We start from the raw sequence: 17728 nt of genomic DNA on the forward strand, positions 1-17728 counted from the left end.
AACAACTAACTCTTTAATAAATTGAAGGTACAAGGTACAGCTCTCTACAAAAACCCTAAAGTATGTAGAATTGGCATTGGGTGGTGAGGACCCTGTGTTAGAGGACGGGATGATGCAGAAGCACGTAACGCAGTAATAAAATGTGTGTTAAACCTGTCGCTGGCAGTAGCTCAAGGGTAGATCACGCACGCTCTGCATCTACAGTTTTAGGGGAAGAGTCTGAAAAACAGAATTTTGTAGTGTGTTGGTTGTTTCTACTAAGAGGATGTTAGAAGAAAAAAAATCAGTCTGTTAGTAGCTACATGATTTTCAAGTAGAAATAAAAAGAAATTTGGAGAGAAGAAATGTGGAACATCAACAAGTTGGAAAGCTAACCATTTCTAGACCCCAAACAATAGGAACTATGATTGAAAATGCCTTTAAGTGATGGCCCAGCAACCAAGACCAGAATAAGGCCATAGTCTTCTTTCTTCGGGCTCCCATATGATCTCAAGGTTGCTGGCATTAAGTCGTGTAAGTATGTGAGCGAGGCATGAAGGCAAGGTAGCAAGGAAAGGAATCAGGATTAATAATTATATTTAGGAAAGAACTTTGGGTGGGGTTGCTGGCGTGTGGAACTGAGTGGAAGCGAATGAATTAGAAATCTACTAAGTAAAAACATATTGCCAAAGAAATCATAAGCCTGGGCTAAAAATATCTTTGCATGCTTAAGCCTTAAAATCAGCCTTGGCCCCCCAAGCCTGCATGAGCAACAAATAAGCTGAACAAAACTGGTCCCCTGGAGAAAGTCTCCATTCCCACTGCAAATATGAACAATGTGGAGGTGGACCAGGAAAAACCTCCCAGAGGGCAAAACCAGCCACCACGGAGGAAAATGGACACAGGCTTCTTACAGAAAGCAGAATCAAGGTCAAGGGGAAGCACTTCTCCACCCTCAAGTGAGTTCTGACCCAGCACAACTGCTCTAGATAGTGACTTCTGGGCCCGGAATCTTCCCTTTTCTGAATGGAAGTTGTTTTTTTGTTTTTGTTGTTGTTTGTTTTTGGTTTTGTTTTTTGGTGTGTGGGTAATTATCAAAAATGCTGTTTGGCAACAAAAAGGAATGAGTATGGATACATGTGACAAGATGAATGAACTTCAAAATGTTATGCTAAGTGAAAGAAGCCAGACACAAAAGCCACATACGGTATGATTCCGTATCTATGACAAATGGGGAAAAAGACACATCTATTGAGGCAAAAAGGAGATTAGTGGTTGCCTGGTACTGGGTTGGGAGGGAGGAATGGGTACAGATGGGCATGACAGGTTTTGGGGGAGCGCTGGAAATCTAAAGCTGGGAGGTGGTACATGGTTAAACAATTCTGTTAATTTAGTAAAAAAATAATGAATTGTGTACTTAAAACAAGTAAATTTTATGATTATTTATCTCAATAATTTTTTTTTTTTTTAAACCTGCAGGCGAACAGAGAGGAAAACAAGCACTTTTATAGCATAGAGTGAAATTCAGCTTAACCTTTTTGGAGACATGTAGCGTCAGATATCAACGTTTCAAGTGTTTGTATTCTCTCACTTGGCAGGCCTAGGAACTGACTCTAACAAAATAATTGAATACGTGCTAGAAGGTTGTTTCTTGCAAAGTTGCTTACAATAATGAATAATTGAAATTAATTTAAATGTCTATCAATAGGGGATTTGTTAAGTACATTAGGCTATCTCCAAACAGTGAAATGGCCCACAACTGTGATTTTACCTGGAAATCTTAACGTATTTATGTGGAAAACTATCCGACAACAAAAACATGCAGTTAAAGTGTGGTATTTATGGGCCCATTTATGCTTACTAAAACATGGGGATATAAGGATGGAAAATACCAACTTTCACTTTTTCCAAAATAGGTGAATTTTTTCCAGCCACCATATCTTATCAAGACAATAGCAACAAAGACATATACATTTTGGAAATAATCTGTCATGTTAAAGTAAAATAAAAATCAGATTAAAATTTCATGCCTTTGATAGATTTGTATGAGTGTATTCATTTAACTAAATTTAGAGATTTCCCCCTGCCAGTTGGAAAATAGTTAAATTTATGGTCATGTATGTAACTCATTTGCTTTTAAGTAACCCATTTGACATATATTTTTATATTTTAATTTCTTTGACACTGATGAAGTAAATCTTATAATTCACCTTCATTTAATTTTTTCTGTGGACTAATTTTAATTAATACACGGTATTATAAATAAAATCTGGTGTGTGTTCTGGAGGAGACTCGACTCTATGATACAACAGTGGATCCTTAGGGTCTTTTAACAAAATAAGCTAAAATAATCAGACGTGGTTTGGAGTAAGGGTCCCTTCTTCAGGTCTTACCCTTCACAGTTACCTGAAAAAACAAAAACAAAAACAAAAACAAAAGAAAACTGAAAAGAAACTGTTTGGAGGGTAGATTCCTACCAGCAAGTAAAGGCAGAAAGAACTTATAAATTTCCTTTATATGCAGCAGTAAATATTTAAGGAATTTTTACATCACAGAGCCTGGGAGAAGTAAATGTGACTCGAATAGCTCTTTCTTACAGTGTTACAAAAACATTTGCTTAAGAGATTTATGATACCTGTTGGTAGGTGCTATAATCCAAAGTAAAGTATCTTTCTGTACATACAGCAATCAAATCAAGGTTGAAAATGAGTAAATACATCAGGTCATGTATCAGAGTTTCTGAACAGATTAGAGCCACTATCGGGGGCATATAACAGAAAAAAAATATCCTCCAAAAGACAATTATTTTAGAGATTCTCTGACATTAAGCAGTTGGGTTAAGGCTGTGTGTTAGAAAGTAGTAGTGCTTTGCAGTTTATTTCAAAAAGGAACAAAAATAGTATATAGGTAGGTAATCTAAGTTCCTGGTCATGTAGGTCTCAACAGAAAACTGTGGTTTAACATAATAAAATCTGAATTGAGTAGTGTCTGACAGATGAGTAGTTAGACATTGTTTGGAAACAGCAAATATTCCTGATAATAAAAATAAGGTGTGTAGACGTGAGGAAGAGAGAAATATTTGGATATGAGGCACGAACATTAAGTGCCAAGTGTCAAGCAACTGAGTGTTTTTTTTAAGGTTCTGAAATAGTTTATTATGATCACTGTAACCTTAAGTCTAATTAAGACCTCTAGTCAAAGAAATCATTTGATAAAAATAAATTCCAAAGGAAGACTAAATGTGTCATCTCTTACATGTTAGGATTTCCAAATGAGGCAGGCTTCACTTCAGTAATAGTGCCGTTTGTCCCTATATTATCTTCCTTTCTAGATCCTCTGCCTATCGTATGAGTTTCCTATCGCTGTTATAACAAATAACCCCAAACAGGGTCAGAATCCCAAGATGGGTTTCGGCTGGACCCAAATCACGGTGTGAGCAGGGTTACATTCCTTCACGAGGCTCTGGGGGGAAATCTGTGTCCTTGCCTTTTTCAACTCCTGAAGACCATCTGCATCTCTTGGCTTACGGCCCCTCCTCCAGTTTCAAGGCCAGCAGCGCAGCACCTCTAACAGTTCACTCCAACTCCGACTCTGATCCTCTCTTCCTTCTGTCACATATATTTTCCGATCCCTCAGCTCCCCCTTGAGAGGAACTCTGTGATGAACTGAGCTCAACCCGATAATTCAGGAGAGTCACCCACCTCAGGCATCTTGACTGTGTCTGTAAAGTCTTTCCTGCCATGTAAGACTCACAGATTCTGAGGATTAGCATCTGGACATTTCTGAAGGGCCATTATTTGTCCACCACACACATCCAGAGACAGAAAAAGGGAAGGGACATTGTCTGAGAGGCGACCACTGGAGACTAGACTGGTGGGACCTGAAAAGTGGCTCCTTGGGGAGAGCCACAAGGCAGTGAGCTTCAAATGGTTGTGTGCTTAAAAATCACTTGAAAGTCTGTTTAAAAAAAAAAAAAAATTAGGAGGGGCATATTCCTGAGGTCTGTCCCCTAAGATTCTGACTCAGCGGTTTGGTCTGGGGGTCTGTGTTCTACACGTCAGCGCTCACATTTCCCCCTCTCGGAGGTGATGTGGTGTGGGTGACCCACAGACCACACCCGGAGAGGCTGCCAGAAAGGAGGTAGTGAGAGCCCAGAGCCTGAGACCACGCTGACAGCAGCATCACTATGAACTCTGGTAGACACCAGAGTTACTGGAAGGAAATGGGAAAAATATAGCTTTCCTGAGCCCCATTCCAGGAGCTTGTGATCCCAAAGGTCTGGAAAAGGCCTTTCAGGTAATTCGGTCTCAGCACAATTGCCCCAACCTCAGAAAAACTCCTCACTGTTCTTGGCAGTTCTGTCTGACCCAGCTGTAGCCAGGATACCTCCTACCTTCCTATAAAGAAAATGATTTTCCTCACCAATGTTTTTTCTTTGTGACTGATGAACAATGGATCATGTTAATTCCTTACCTTGTGTCCCCAGTGCCTTTCTCAGAGTCCAGCACACGATGGGTACTCCATACATGTTTTGGGACTAAATCAGTGGTTTTCCACCTGGAGGGCTTGGGAAAACAGAGATGGTTGAGCTCTGCCCCCAAAGCTGCTGACTCTGTAGGTGTGGGTTGGGACTCAGAATGCGCATTTATTTATTTATTTTTGTTTTTGTTTTTTTAAAAAGATTTTATTTATTTATTTATTTATTTATTTATTTATTTATTTATTTGTCAGAGAGAGAGAGAGAGAGAGACAGCCAGAGAGAGAATACAGCAGGGGGAGTGGGAGAAGGAGAAGTAGGCTTCCTACAGAGTGGGAAGGCTGATGTGGGGCTCAATCCCAAGACCCTGGGATCATGACCTGAGCCGAAGGCAGATGCTTAATGAGTGAGCCACCCAGGCGCCCCAGAATGTGCATTTAAAACAAGACCCCAGAGGAAGCTGGTGCCGCTTCCTTGGGGGAGTCACACTTGGAGAATCATGGGAATGTATAGAGTTTGAATTGTTAAAGTTCTAACTCTTTTATAACAAAATGAAAATTTTTATATGTGGTTGAGGGATTTAAAACTTTTCCCAGTTTTTGAATTGTCCTTACTTTTTTCATTATTTCTATTTTTTACCCTTAGAAATTTTTTTATCCTTTAGAAATCGAAAAAGAAAATCATATTTCTCCAGTAATAGCTGTCTTATAATGTTTTATTGTTTATTTCTTTTCTATAAGTGAATTTTCTAGGCACAAAACAATTGAAAATATTTAGAGGAGTTTCCATTGGTAAGGAATGTTTTTAAACTGGTATCTTCAGCATTGTGGATACATAATCCAACCGTAAATTATCTTTTAGCCTGAAACTTTAGTTTTATTTGCATTTTTCTGTGATTGGTTCTTTGATTGTTTTTTTTTTTTTTTTTTTGAGGGGGCATAGTCCTCAAAGGGGGGTGAAATAATAAAGGAAAACAGTCACATACACATTATGAGACCCATTCCCACTAGAAACACAGGACAATTAAGAAAGAGAAGTCTTACTGAGCCATTTGTCCAATTTGCCTGAGACTGGGCGGTGCATACTTTTTATTATAGAAACATGAAACTCATCCAGTATATATTTTATAGGAAATTTTTTTTTTTTTTTAAGAAAGCTGACTTTCCCCCCATTAGGACCCCAAAGGACCAATAGCCCTTCTATACACTTCTTCAACCGAAGAAATACTTCTTATGATTGAAAGGTAACTTTCCTTATTCGGACCAAATCATAACTGTATGCTTCCCTCATAAAAAACTCCTCGAGGGGGCAGCAGCCTACGCCTTTGCATCTGGGTGTAGTAAGTTTCTGGTGGGGAAGTAATAAAAGGTATTGATTTTATTTATTGTGCTCCCATGAAAAGGCTGTATAACTGGATTGATGGAATGGAGTGTTACTAAAAATATTTTTATGGGGCTGGGAAGTTTTAATCTTGTAGATACTGCTGAAATTGACCATAATGTTGGGCTGAAAGGAGGCATCTCATAAACAAACGTATGCGATGGACTACTTTCACATGGTGGTTATTAGGTGTCAATACATTTTTATTGAGTGCCTGCCATCTTTCAGCACTATGTTAAATCATTTTCTATCTTTTTTGTTTCATTTTCTATTTTGAAAAGATTTTTTTTACCCTTTGAATACCTTTAGAAGATTCAAGTTGGCAAAAAAAAAATTGGTAAAACTATTTATCATCACTCGAAGTAGGTATATTCGAGACAGAAATTTTAAGATATAGGGGCGCCTGGGTAGCTCAGTGGGTTAAGCCGCTGCCTTCAGCTCAGGTCATGATCTCAGGGTCCTGGGATCAAGCCCCACATCGGGCTCTCTGCTCAGCAGGGGGCCTGCTTCCCTTCCTCTCTCTGCCTGCCTGCCTCTCTGCCTACTGAGATCTCTCTCTCTGTCAAATAAATAAAAAAAAATCTTAAAAAAAAAGAAATTTTAAGATATAGTTTGCATACAATGAAAAGTGCAGATCATGAATGTATAATTAGATAGATTTTGACAGAGACATACATTCCTGTATGATCAAGTCACAGACATTTTTGCCACTAAGAAATTCCCCCCAAATACTTTCTCAATCCATCCCTCTCCCTCCCACACATAAGCACTGATCTGATTTCTGTCGATCCCCTCTTTTGGTGTCTGGCTTCTTCCACTCAAGCACCTTCCTTGCTTCCGAGGCTCCCCCGCCATGTGTGTGTATCAGCAGTTACTTCCTTTCTTTTGCTGACTCGTACTCCACTGTCCGAGGCCGGGCGTCCCGGATAGGATCTGAGGGCTAGCCTTGATTGTCTCCACTCCTCATATGGTGAAACCATTTTTCCTTGTAGTGCAAACCTTGGACTTCCTTCATCAGTGTCATGAGGGCCCCACCACCATTTGACCATATTAGATCCGAATTTAAACACAGGGAATAAGACCAAGTCTTTCTAGCAAGCTCTGGGATGTTGATAACATTGGCGACGGACATTACTTCTTTAAGCAAATATTTTGTGTATGTAAGGGGTTAAGGAAAGGGCTAGAAGAATATGAAACAGAGTGTCCTGGTTTCTCCCAGTGATTCGTGTTGATGGACTGAACTGAGCAGGTTTCCATGAACAGGAGGGAGGGCAGGCAGTGTGAGGTGACAGGAGCAAGAGTCCCGGGAGCCCGGTCTAATCCATTACACGGGAGCTTGAGAACTGGCCCGGAGCAGGTTACCTCTCCTCTTCTGAGCTGGAAAGGATGGATTTGGGCAAAATGGAAGAGGAAAAGGTGAGAAGGGAAGAAAGTGAGACTGTTAGTTTGTGGTGTCTCAAAGGGAGAGAAAACAGAATTCAGTTAACCTAAAGAACCAAAGCCTTTCTTTGCTTTTCCTGATCATTCTCCTCCTACCCGCTGCCTCCCAGAGGGCTGCCAGCCCCCCTGGGTTTTCCTTGTTGCTGCCTCCCCGCAGCGACGCGAGGACAGCTCAAAGCAGAGCCAGCGGTTCAGTGTTCCTGACTGGCGGGCTGAAGAACACAGCCAGAGAAACACAACCCTTTCTCCCCTGTGTGACAAGGAGCAGAAACAGCAACGTGATAGGAACAAGAGAAGTAACAGCAACAAGCTCTATGACGGCACAGGAATGTCAGGCTGGTGCCCCGTGCTGTCCGACGAAACCTTCCGAATGACCTAGGAGCTGGGAGGGAGAAGACACTTTCTGTCTATCCAGTTTATTCCTTTCAAACTGCTTCGAACCCTCCCATTGCTGAGGGGAAGAGTCTGGCTGTCTCAGGCCTGCACCTGCCTCCGGATCAATGGGAGGCTCGAGTTTCATCTTTCCTTGGTGCCTGCGGCCGGGGGCCCGCCTCCCCTGGTCTCCCAGCGGTCCTGGACCACGGGCTCGGAGTGAAGACCTCTGGCTGTGCTGTTATCCACAGGCCAACGGACCCCCACTCTCCACTCCCCTCAGGCCTCTTCTCCTCTCTTCTCGGGCTGGGGTGGAGGGGACACAGGGTTCCCTGAAGCCGGTCTGACCATTAACCTGGCTAGACCTTTCCCCTTCCTCAAGAGAGAAGCTGTTGCCTACACTTAGGTCTGTTGGGTATCTTGGAACACAGGGGATACTCAACATCCTTCCTGGAATATCGTCTTGCAAAAGCACAAAGAAATGCTCACCTTCACTCAGTATCGAATTCTTAGTAATAACTTCATTAAACTATATCATATTGATATTTTAAAGTTATGATAGTATACTTATAAATAAGTATGTTAATGCTGTAATTATGTTAATAATGTTGTCAGGAACCATCACGTTCACTGAGAAGGAAATATAGAAATATAAACCTTAAAAAAACCCAATAGATTACTTTCAAAATTTTTATTTATTTATTTTTTAAATCCCAGTACAATCAAGACAGTGTTTTTCACTGTGTCTTGATTGTACAGGAATTTAAAAAATAAATAAGTTTCAGGTGTATGATATAATGATTTGACAATTACTAGTAGGTTACTTTTGATTAAATTTAAACTATTTGAATATTTGAAATTTGAATTTGGGGTACCAAAGAGTCAACTATATTTCAATTATGAATATGAATTTGTTAAAGTTTAAAATCTTAAAATACCACAGTTCTGCTCACAGAAAAGCCCCAGTAACAATGACAACCCAGTGATAATGAGAATGTTAACACCAAAACTGTGGTCTCTGACTACCATTCCTGACCAAAGGAATCAGGGATTCTTGGCAAGATCTGGTTCCATGTTTGAGTGGCAAATGACAAACCAAGACTAGATCATCTTGGTATGCTGACAATTTTACCATCAACAAGAAAAATGATGGCAATTGATTGAGACACAATAACTAAATACATATGCTTGAATTTATAGTGACACTCAAAAGAGAAAGCCAAAGTAACAAACATAATTTATCATAATTAGAGATAGTCTATTGACTCGTCCTCCAAAAATAAGTAATTAATGGGAAAAATAAATGCTTTTCATATAAAAACTCTATTTTTAAAATGTTATGGTATAGCCCTAGTTAATGAGGGAAAATTTTCTTACAGAAGTATTCCAGCTAGTAAATGTAGAAGAAATGTTAAAATCAGAAAAATTAACCATTTTACATCTAATGGAATAACCAATTTAAGTAATAAACATTTATGGAAGGTAAAACTAGGAAACAAAATATTAATGAGGAACTGGAGATTATTCCAAGAGAGCCAAAAGGTCACCCCTCCCCCCCATATACACACAACACTTTACAGCTGAGAATCAGGCAGTCGATCTGCTGTTCAATCAGCATCATTAAAGGCAGGGCAAATAGCCAGAATGTATTTCCTGGTGTGATGTCATGAAGGACATAGGATCACCTGAAAGGTATCCATGGCAAAAATGTTAGCCCTGAATCTAATCAAGCCTGTATCATCTCTAACTTCCGGGTCACGCAAACATGGAAGATGGGAAACATGTTGCAAAAGTCAGCAGAGTTCAGAATGGTAAAGAGTAAGTGACTCAGTCTCCTTAGGAAGGCGATGCTTGGGGACAGGGTGAGAGGGAGGTGAACATGCAGATAAAAAGAGTTGTGAGAGACCTAGAAACCTTAGCAGCACAGAATTCCCCCATTACGTCATTGTACATCTTGAATTTTCACTTGTATTCCGGCACGGGACTCTGGTTGGCCTGCTGATGGCGTATAGGGTTCCTCCTAAACTCCTGTGGAGGGTTTAGCTGGTTGGGGATTCCTGTCTCCCCTCCCAAATCCTCTGCCTTCCCCTTCCCACTACGAGTGAAGCCCAGAGGACATAAACTCATGAAACTAACAGCAAGTCGAGGGGCATAAACAGAAAAAGTGCTTACTAAAAATGGAGCATATCTGAGGCAGTCAGGGATTCTGAGCGGTCGCAGAGTCCAATGCTGTAATAAAAACCAGATAATTTTGTGACCAATAATAACAGTATTAGTTACATATCCTCCGATAAAAGCAGTCAGATCTCAGGCTGTATGGTGGAAATCATTGTGCACTGTAAGGACTGTGCTGCGGGCATCTGAAAAGAAATGTTCCCTGAACAGTGTGTAGAATATTAATCGTCTGTTAGAACTCTCTTAAGTATGAAATATGGGTAGCTCCAACAGAAACAGCAGCCCGAAATACAAACTCTACTTAATCAGTCTCCTCTGTTTAAAATTCAGAACATGTTTATGTACATGTACGTGTATGTGTTTATGTGTATCTGATTTTATTTAACTTGTAGTCACACTGACAGAATTATGACATATTTTTAAAAATTTTAATTGTGTGAATTTCTTATTGAATCATAGCGAGATGCTGAATAATTCCAAGTTAGTGACAGAGATTAAATATCTTTGAAAAGGAATATTAGGGTATAAAGCAAAACAATTAAGTAACACACCATAATCTACCTAGATTAGTGATTGTTTTATCTATCTATCTATTTATTTATTTTGGTCACAGATTCCTTTGAGGAGCTTCTTAATACTTAGGATTCTCTTCAGAGAAAGACATAAACATGAAAAACTAGTCACGAATTCCAGAGGATTCTCTCCAACTCCCCCACAGTGGCAGATTTCATTTCTCAAAGATGCCAGGATAATAGTTTGCATCCCACATGCGCTTCTGCAGTGCGACTTGCTGTCCCTAATCAAGACGTCGACATCTAATTCTCCTCCTTTTGCTTCTGGAAACGTTGCCTGAATGATTCAGTAAAACAAAGGAATGTGGAAGACATGTTCTGGAACTTCTGACATTGGATCATAAGAAGCCTTGCAGCTATACCTGGGACTCCGGAACACGCACTCCTGGGATAAACCTCCTCAGGACACAACATCTGTGAGGGTAGCCACCATGCTGTGGGGGTCTCGAACTGTAAGGAGAGGTGACATATGGCCACTCTGTTTGGCCCATTCAGCTGGGCTCATAGCCAACAACTGCCAGGCCCATGAGGGAGCCATCTTGGACATTGAATCCCACTAATCTCTCAGAGGATTCAGCCCCAGCTAAGATCTGACCACAGCTATAGGAGAGGCACAATGAGAGCTGCTCACCTGAGAACACCTGACCCTCAGAACCATCAGCATTAATAACAAACTGTTGTTTTAAGCCACTATGTTTTGGGGTGATTTGTTACACAGCAATAGATAACTATAACACCCACCTACCCCTTTGAGAACCACGGCTCTTGATGACCTATTGGGGAATGGAGATCAAGTTAATAGACTGTAGTTAAAAATTCTTAGGCCCAATAATTCACTAGCTGTACATTTGTAAGTATCATAGAAGATTACTAAAGTTTTGCAACATTTAGATATGTTCTGACTGGAGTGGTTTGGTTTATCTCATTTACACGTCAGCAAGGGTACAACTGGCTATTCAGGCGGGTTTCCTGCTGCAACCAAGAATTCTTATAAAGTGTCTGTTCATTCTGTATTGAGTTGGGATGGTTCTCACTTTCAGTTTTTCCTCCCTTCTTCTCTTTTCCCCTCTTCTATTCTGGTCCTCTTTCATGTCTACCTACCCACATATACGCAGTCAGTATCTCAAATCCTCACATCCCCAACCGACCGCCTAACACTGAGGCTGTGATTTTTAATGCCGGGTAACATTGAGAGGAAAAACCTTTTGAAAATAATTGTTTCCGTGCTTTGATCCAGAAGTTCCACTTCTGGGTGTTTTTGTTTCCTTTTGTTTTTTTCTTAACAATGAATGGTTAATTCAGATAAAAATTTAGCTATAAGGATGTTTATCACAGCATCACATATAATAGGGGAAAATTGGAAATAATCCAAAGACACATTAGTAAGAGACTTGACAAATGATGGCATTGCTCTGCTACAGAATACTATGCTATAGTTAAAATGAGATAAACCCGTTTATACTGACATGGAAAGATATTCAGTATATTAGCAGATGTGCTGTGAGTGAGCCTGTAAATGTGCCTGCAGAGTTTGGCCTGGCTTCTGGAGCATCTGTGATCTGTCGTGAGGGAGCCGCCGTCTGTCCAGGTGATTCCTGGTCCCAGAGCAGAGTGAACGTGAGGCGGAGTCAGCTCAGCCAGGGCACAGACCGATGAGGGAGAGATGAACATTTGCTGCTGAGAGTCACTGAGGTTTGCGGGCGGTTGGTTTGTGATGCCAACATCTGACTAATATTGTGACTCATTACTCATTAGTTGTGATGTTTATGTAGCTCTCCTATGCTAAAAATACAGACACGGGAAATCTCATTAGATGTAGGAAAAAGTGATATGGATTACCCTAGGTACCCAGTAAATGTGACGCATTTACACTGCTTTATGAGTGTATCGCACGTTTGAGAGGGCTCTATCTATCTTTCTCACTGAGCTGCTGGAATGCCTAGAAACCACATTTGCAGGGGGCTGATTGTCTAATACTGGGAAAGCTGCTTGGCCGATGTTAAATGAATGAGCCAGACTTGTACGCTCCTCTCTTCCTTTCCTGTTCTCGCCTGACCTGTGTGTCACATGCGACTGCAGGCATTTCTCTATGCGATTTCCACGTCTTGAAATGCAAATATATTTTTACCTGTAAAATGGGAATCTTTTGTTGATGTAAAAATGTTGCTGTGGTAAGTAGTCTAAGCCAAATACACTTGGGGCCGTTTCCCATAAGGGTTTAGAATCTGGTTCTATTCATGAAAGTATATCATTTCCTTAGAGTAAAGTTCTTAACGGTGGCACTTCTGACATTTGGGGCCAGGCTTGTGGGCAGCTGTCCCATAGATTTTAGCATTTTCGTGGCCTCCCTGGCCTTTAGACACACTAGATGCCAGGAGTACCGCTCCAGATCCCCGTGCCCCTCCCCACAACCTCTGCGGTCATTGACAACCAAAAACCTTTCCTGACATTTCTGTATGTTTTCTGGGAGGCAAACTCACCCACATGAGAACCGCTGCCCTAAGAAGTGAATTTTAATGGTTTTCATACCTGGTTACACATTAGAATAATCTAGTAAGCTTTTAAAAAATATCTTATTTTGAAATAACTTTGAAATTACTGAAAAATGCATTAGTAGGACAAAGAACTCTTGTTTACCATTTATTTATAATATAGAAATATTATATGTGGAGTATAACATAACATGATATAATATTTACCAGATGTACTTTTTTATTCTTGTTCTACATGTGTGCATACATACTTTTTTCCTGGATCATTTGGGAATAAGTTGCAGACAGTATGACCACAGACCCCTTAATATTCAGTGTTTATTTCCTAGAAACAAGGATTATTCTTTCACATAATCGTGGTATGAGTAACAAAAGCAGGAACTTTAAGATTAACACAATATTATTTTCCAACCCACAGTCTGATATTCAAGCTTTGCCAGTTACTTCCCCAAATTTTTTCACAGAGCAGGCCCCAGTGAAGGACACTCATTGTAGCTTGTTGTCATATTTCTTTAATGTCCTTTAATCTAGAGCAGTAAACCTTCCATTGTTTTTTTTTTTTTTAATAACCTCAACATTTTTCAAGAGTACAGAGGACTTGTTTTGGAGAAAGGCTCTCTGACTTTTTTTTTTTTTTAATTTTATTTATTTATTTGACAGAGAGAGATCACAAGTAGGCAGAGAGGCAGGCAGAGAGAGAGAGAGAAGAGAAAGCAGGCTCCCTGCCAAGCAGAGAGCCCGATGCAGAACTCGATCCCAGGACCCTGAGATTATGGCTTAAGCCAAAGGCAGAGGCTTAACCCACTGAGCCACCCAATTTGGATGTGACCACTATTTCCTTATGGTTGGATTTGGGTTGTGCAGTTTTGACAGGAGAATTATGTGAGTGATGCTGCGAGCTTCTCAGTGCATCTCATCAAGAACCACATGATGTAGGTTAATTCCTTTATTAGTGATATTAACACTGATCATTTGGTTAAGGTGGTGTATTCATTTCCTAGGGTTACCATAACAAATTACCACAAATCGTGTGGTTTAAAACAACAGAAAAGTTTTCCCTCATAGTGTGGAGGCCAGAGTCCAAAACCAAGATGTTGTCAGGGCTGTACTCCCTCTGGGAAGACTGGAGTACAAGCTTTCCTTGCATCTTCTGGCTTCTGGTAGCTGTTGGCATTTCTCGTATCTTCTTGGCTTCTGTCTTTATGTGGCCGTCTTCTCCTTCTCTGTTGCCTTCTCCTCTTCTGTTTCTTATAAGGACACTTATCATTGGATTTAGGGTCCAAGTAATTCAGGATAATTTCATTAAATCTTTAACTTAATGATACCTGCAAAGACACTTTTTCCAGATAAAGTCATATTCACAGATCCTGGGGGTTAGGACATAAACATATCTTTTAGGGGCATCATTCAAGCCGTACAGGTTGTGCCTGCCAGACTTTTTCACTGTATATTTATTCCTTACCCTTTAGCATTAGGATGTAATTTATGAAAGATACTTTGAGATGATGTAAATATTCTTTCTATTCCTCATCAAACTCTGACCTATTAGTTTTAGCATCTATTGATTATTCTTGCTCAACTGGTGATTTTCTAATTGCATTTTTCCTTCCACGTTTATTAGCTGACATTCTTTTATAAGAGCTTTTCCTTCCTCATCCTTACTTCCCTCCCTCTTTCCTCTCTTCTTTGAATATATCAGTGTAGACTAATTTTATTCAATGGATTATAATCTATTATTATTTTAATTTCATATTCAAATTTTCCCAGATGTGACCAGCAAGAGCCCTGTCAAACGAAGTTCTGTGTTCTTTGACATGACTCCCATCATTCTTTGGGCAATTTTCTACTTTCTGGCACAAGAAAATGTTCTGAGTTCATTTTATATTTTCCTCACTCCAGCCCTGGGATCAGTCCTTTCACCAAGGACCCTTGGTTTCTTTTAGTGGGGAACAGTATTTAGAAATCAAAATCTGGGTGTTTGAGAAATTTTTCTAAATATTGTGTCTCTATTTTATTGGCAAAGAAATAAACTGTAGTGAAAAATGAATCTGACCACAACAACTGTTGAAGAGGATATAGATCTACTGGGATCAATCCTAGTGGGAATAAAAATGATATATCTAATTTGAAAAGTTTGGTGCAACACTTTGACATGGTCTCATAATTACGAACTTAATCATATTCTTCTTTCTAGCACTATAACCGAGAGGTATCTGCTCAAGGGAAATTATTTCCTGTGTGCTCCACGAGACGTGTGCAAGGATGTTCATAGCTCAGTGCGCTCAAAAACAAATTCCTTTCTAATGTGGTCTGTCTTGGTCTCTGAGGTGCAAGAGAGTGCTTCAGCCTCACCCTCATATTCTAGAATTCTCTCAGTGGCGTCTTAATACATGAACAGATGTTAGTTAGTTAGTTGTTCTTATGTGGGAAAGAGAAGTCAGAAACAACCTACATTGCCATCTTGGTGATGTCAGTCCCTGAGAAGCTTTTTTTTTTTTTTTTTTTGAGAAGCTTTTTAAATAAAAAAAATTTTGAACCCTACTTCTGGAGACTGTAAGTCAAAGTCCGTGTCGTGTGTGTGTGTGTGTGTGTGTGTGTGTGTGTGTGTTTGTGTAAGGTTTCAGGTAATTCTGTTGCATAGCAATGTGTGGGAGCTACTGCCCTAATGCATTTAAACCATGATTTAGTTTATACTACATTTTTCAAAAGCATTTTTTTAATCTAAAGGAATAAATAATTGCTTTATACCTTAATTACTGGAAACCTAAGCAAGTAAAAACTATAATCTGAAAAAAATACTAGGTATCAGTTGTCAGAGATAAATGCCTAAGGTAGAGAATGTGTTCCATGAGGTAAAATAATTATTGATTACAAAATCAAGTCAACTTAGACTCATGTCTCAATAAAACTACATTCTCAAGGGATAAAGTAGAAATTTTACTTTTAAATTGCATTCCTCTGACTATAATCGCTCTCCCTCTCTCCCTCTCTCCCTCACACACAGACACACACACACACACACAAGAATGCATCACTTTATGGGAAGAGGTTCCGGGAACACAAGAGTTTTCACAATAGAATAGAAAAATCATCTGTTTCAATATCCATTGCTTGGCTACCTTCAATAATAGATAACTCAGAGAAGGAACAAAATTACTCCAGTGAAGCCAACTGTACTGTTGAATAGCTTTATCACATTTTGATATTGAACGTGAAAAAGTATTTTTCCCCATATGAAATTTTGGGTTAATCTTTTTTTATTTCTTGAAAAAGAAGGAACATTCCAAGGAACTAACATTTATATCTTGAGGAAGAATTTCTTGTTCTATGTACAGATTACTAGTATGAATACTGAAACTTTAGGTAAATTCATCTTGGTCAAAGGGAATACAATATACCCCCTCTTTCAGATGGACTTTCTTCCTCCCTGAGAATCACTCATGTAAATTTTGAGAAAATTCCCCATGGACGCAAGCACTATCATTCTTATTATCAGCAAATAATAAGAGTTGTCATTTCTGAGTATGGCGGTGTCTCCTCATCCACAGTTTCCCGTGGCTTCAGTTTCACAGGGTCAGCCCCGGTCCTGAAGCAGAGCGGCCCGGTGCGCGGTCAGCAGTACCTGACGTTAGGTTGGGCAGCGGTTGTTCCGGGGCTTCATGTCACCACCTAGGCGTTTTATCATCTCACGTCGGCGCAAGAAGGGTGTTAGTTCAATAAGATACTGTAACAGAAACCACATCCACATAATTTTATTACACCGTATTGTTATAATTGTTCTATTCCAATATCACTATTATCTCAACGTGCACAATTTGGACACTGAACTTCATCCGAAGTACGCATGTGTGAGTCTGTACGTCTAGAGCAACGTAGTAACACAGGGTGTGGTACTCTGCGTCCTCTCAGGGGTCCCCGGGGTCCTGGACTGTGTCCCCGCGTCAGGGTGGGGACCACGCACCTCCGGGAATGTTTACGCATCGTCGCTATTTTGCAAACGAAGAGAATACGTGGAACAGCGCGTCCAGCTTCCGGAGGCTGGGAAGTGGCCACGCTAGGCCTCGAGCCGCGTGCGGGAGCGCCCGGTGACCTTCGGGAACAAGCAGCCCCAGACCCAGCGCGGTCCCTGCGCGGGCCCGGCGGACGGGGCTCTGCTCCGCTTCCTCCGGACTCTCGAGCCCAGGCTGACACGGAGGCCTCTGCTTGGGGACACCCGGAGGCGGCGGCAGGGGGCAGGGAGTGCGGCAAACCGCACGCTGACTCGGCGCGGCAGCCGGACAGAAGGAACAGAACGGCCTCGGGGAAGCCGACGGTCGTGCCGGCAGCGGCGTCCCGTCCGGGTATCGATTCCGGCGTCGTGCGTCCCCGGTTCGGCCCGAGGTGGGCGAGGCGGGCGCACAGTGGGACCACACGCAGCTGTGACGCGGCACACCCACCACGGACGGGCCGGCGGGCCTGGTGCGACCTGAGCCGGTGGAGCAGGCCCCTGGACCCAGCGACGGGTCTGCGCTGGTCTGAGTGAACTGAAGCAAAAAAGACGGTTCTTTGACACTTCCGGGGAAAAGTCGACCTTCCGCCTTCTCTAAAATGGCGCCGCGGCAGCCATTTTCCCCACAGGGCGGAAGTGCGACAAGATGGCTGACGCGGTAGGATAAGGATGACGGGACATGTCGGACGGGGCCGCACACCGAGGCCGCCCTGCGTCTCTGGAATGGCTCACCCTGGCGGTGGGGGGGGCGTCGTCTGAACTTTTTTTTTTTTTTTTAAAGATTTTATTTATTTATTTGACAGAGAGAGATCACAAGTAGGCAGAGAGGCAGGCAGAGAGAGAGAGGAGGAAG

General features: G+C 41.2%; 2 long non-coding RNA genes across 3 annotated transcripts; both read right to left on the bottom strand.

Moving 5' to 3' along the window:
• Positions 1-7008: 7008 nt before the first annotated feature.
• On the bottom strand, positions 7009-12035 carry LOC116597920. The gene is made up of 3 exons (XR_004288856.1): positions 11862-12035; positions 9821-9877; positions 7009-7213 (listed from the first exon to the last, which is right to left on the bottom strand). It is a non-coding gene; the product is annotated as an uncharacterized LOC116597920 (long non-coding RNA).
• A 1807-nt stretch (positions 12036-13842) lies between these two features.
• On the bottom strand, positions 13843-16907 carry LOC116597480. 2 transcript variants are annotated; one of them, XR_004288629.1, is made up of 3 exons: positions 16849-16907; positions 16286-16611; positions 13843-14212 (listed from the first exon to the last, which is right to left on the bottom strand). It is a non-coding gene; the product is annotated as an uncharacterized LOC116597480 (long non-coding RNA). The 2 variants fall into 2 exon arrangements; XR_004288628.1 differs by having other exon boundaries at positions 13843-14223.
• Positions 16908-17728: the final 821 nt, after the last annotated feature.

Source organism: Mustela erminea, chromosome 8 (assembly GCF_009829155.1).
Source record: "Mustela erminea isolate mMusErm1 chromosome 8, mMusErm1.Pri, whole genome shotgun sequence".
NCBI classification, from domain to species: domain Eukaryota; kingdom Metazoa; phylum Chordata; class Mammalia; order Carnivora; family Mustelidae; genus Mustela; species Mustela erminea.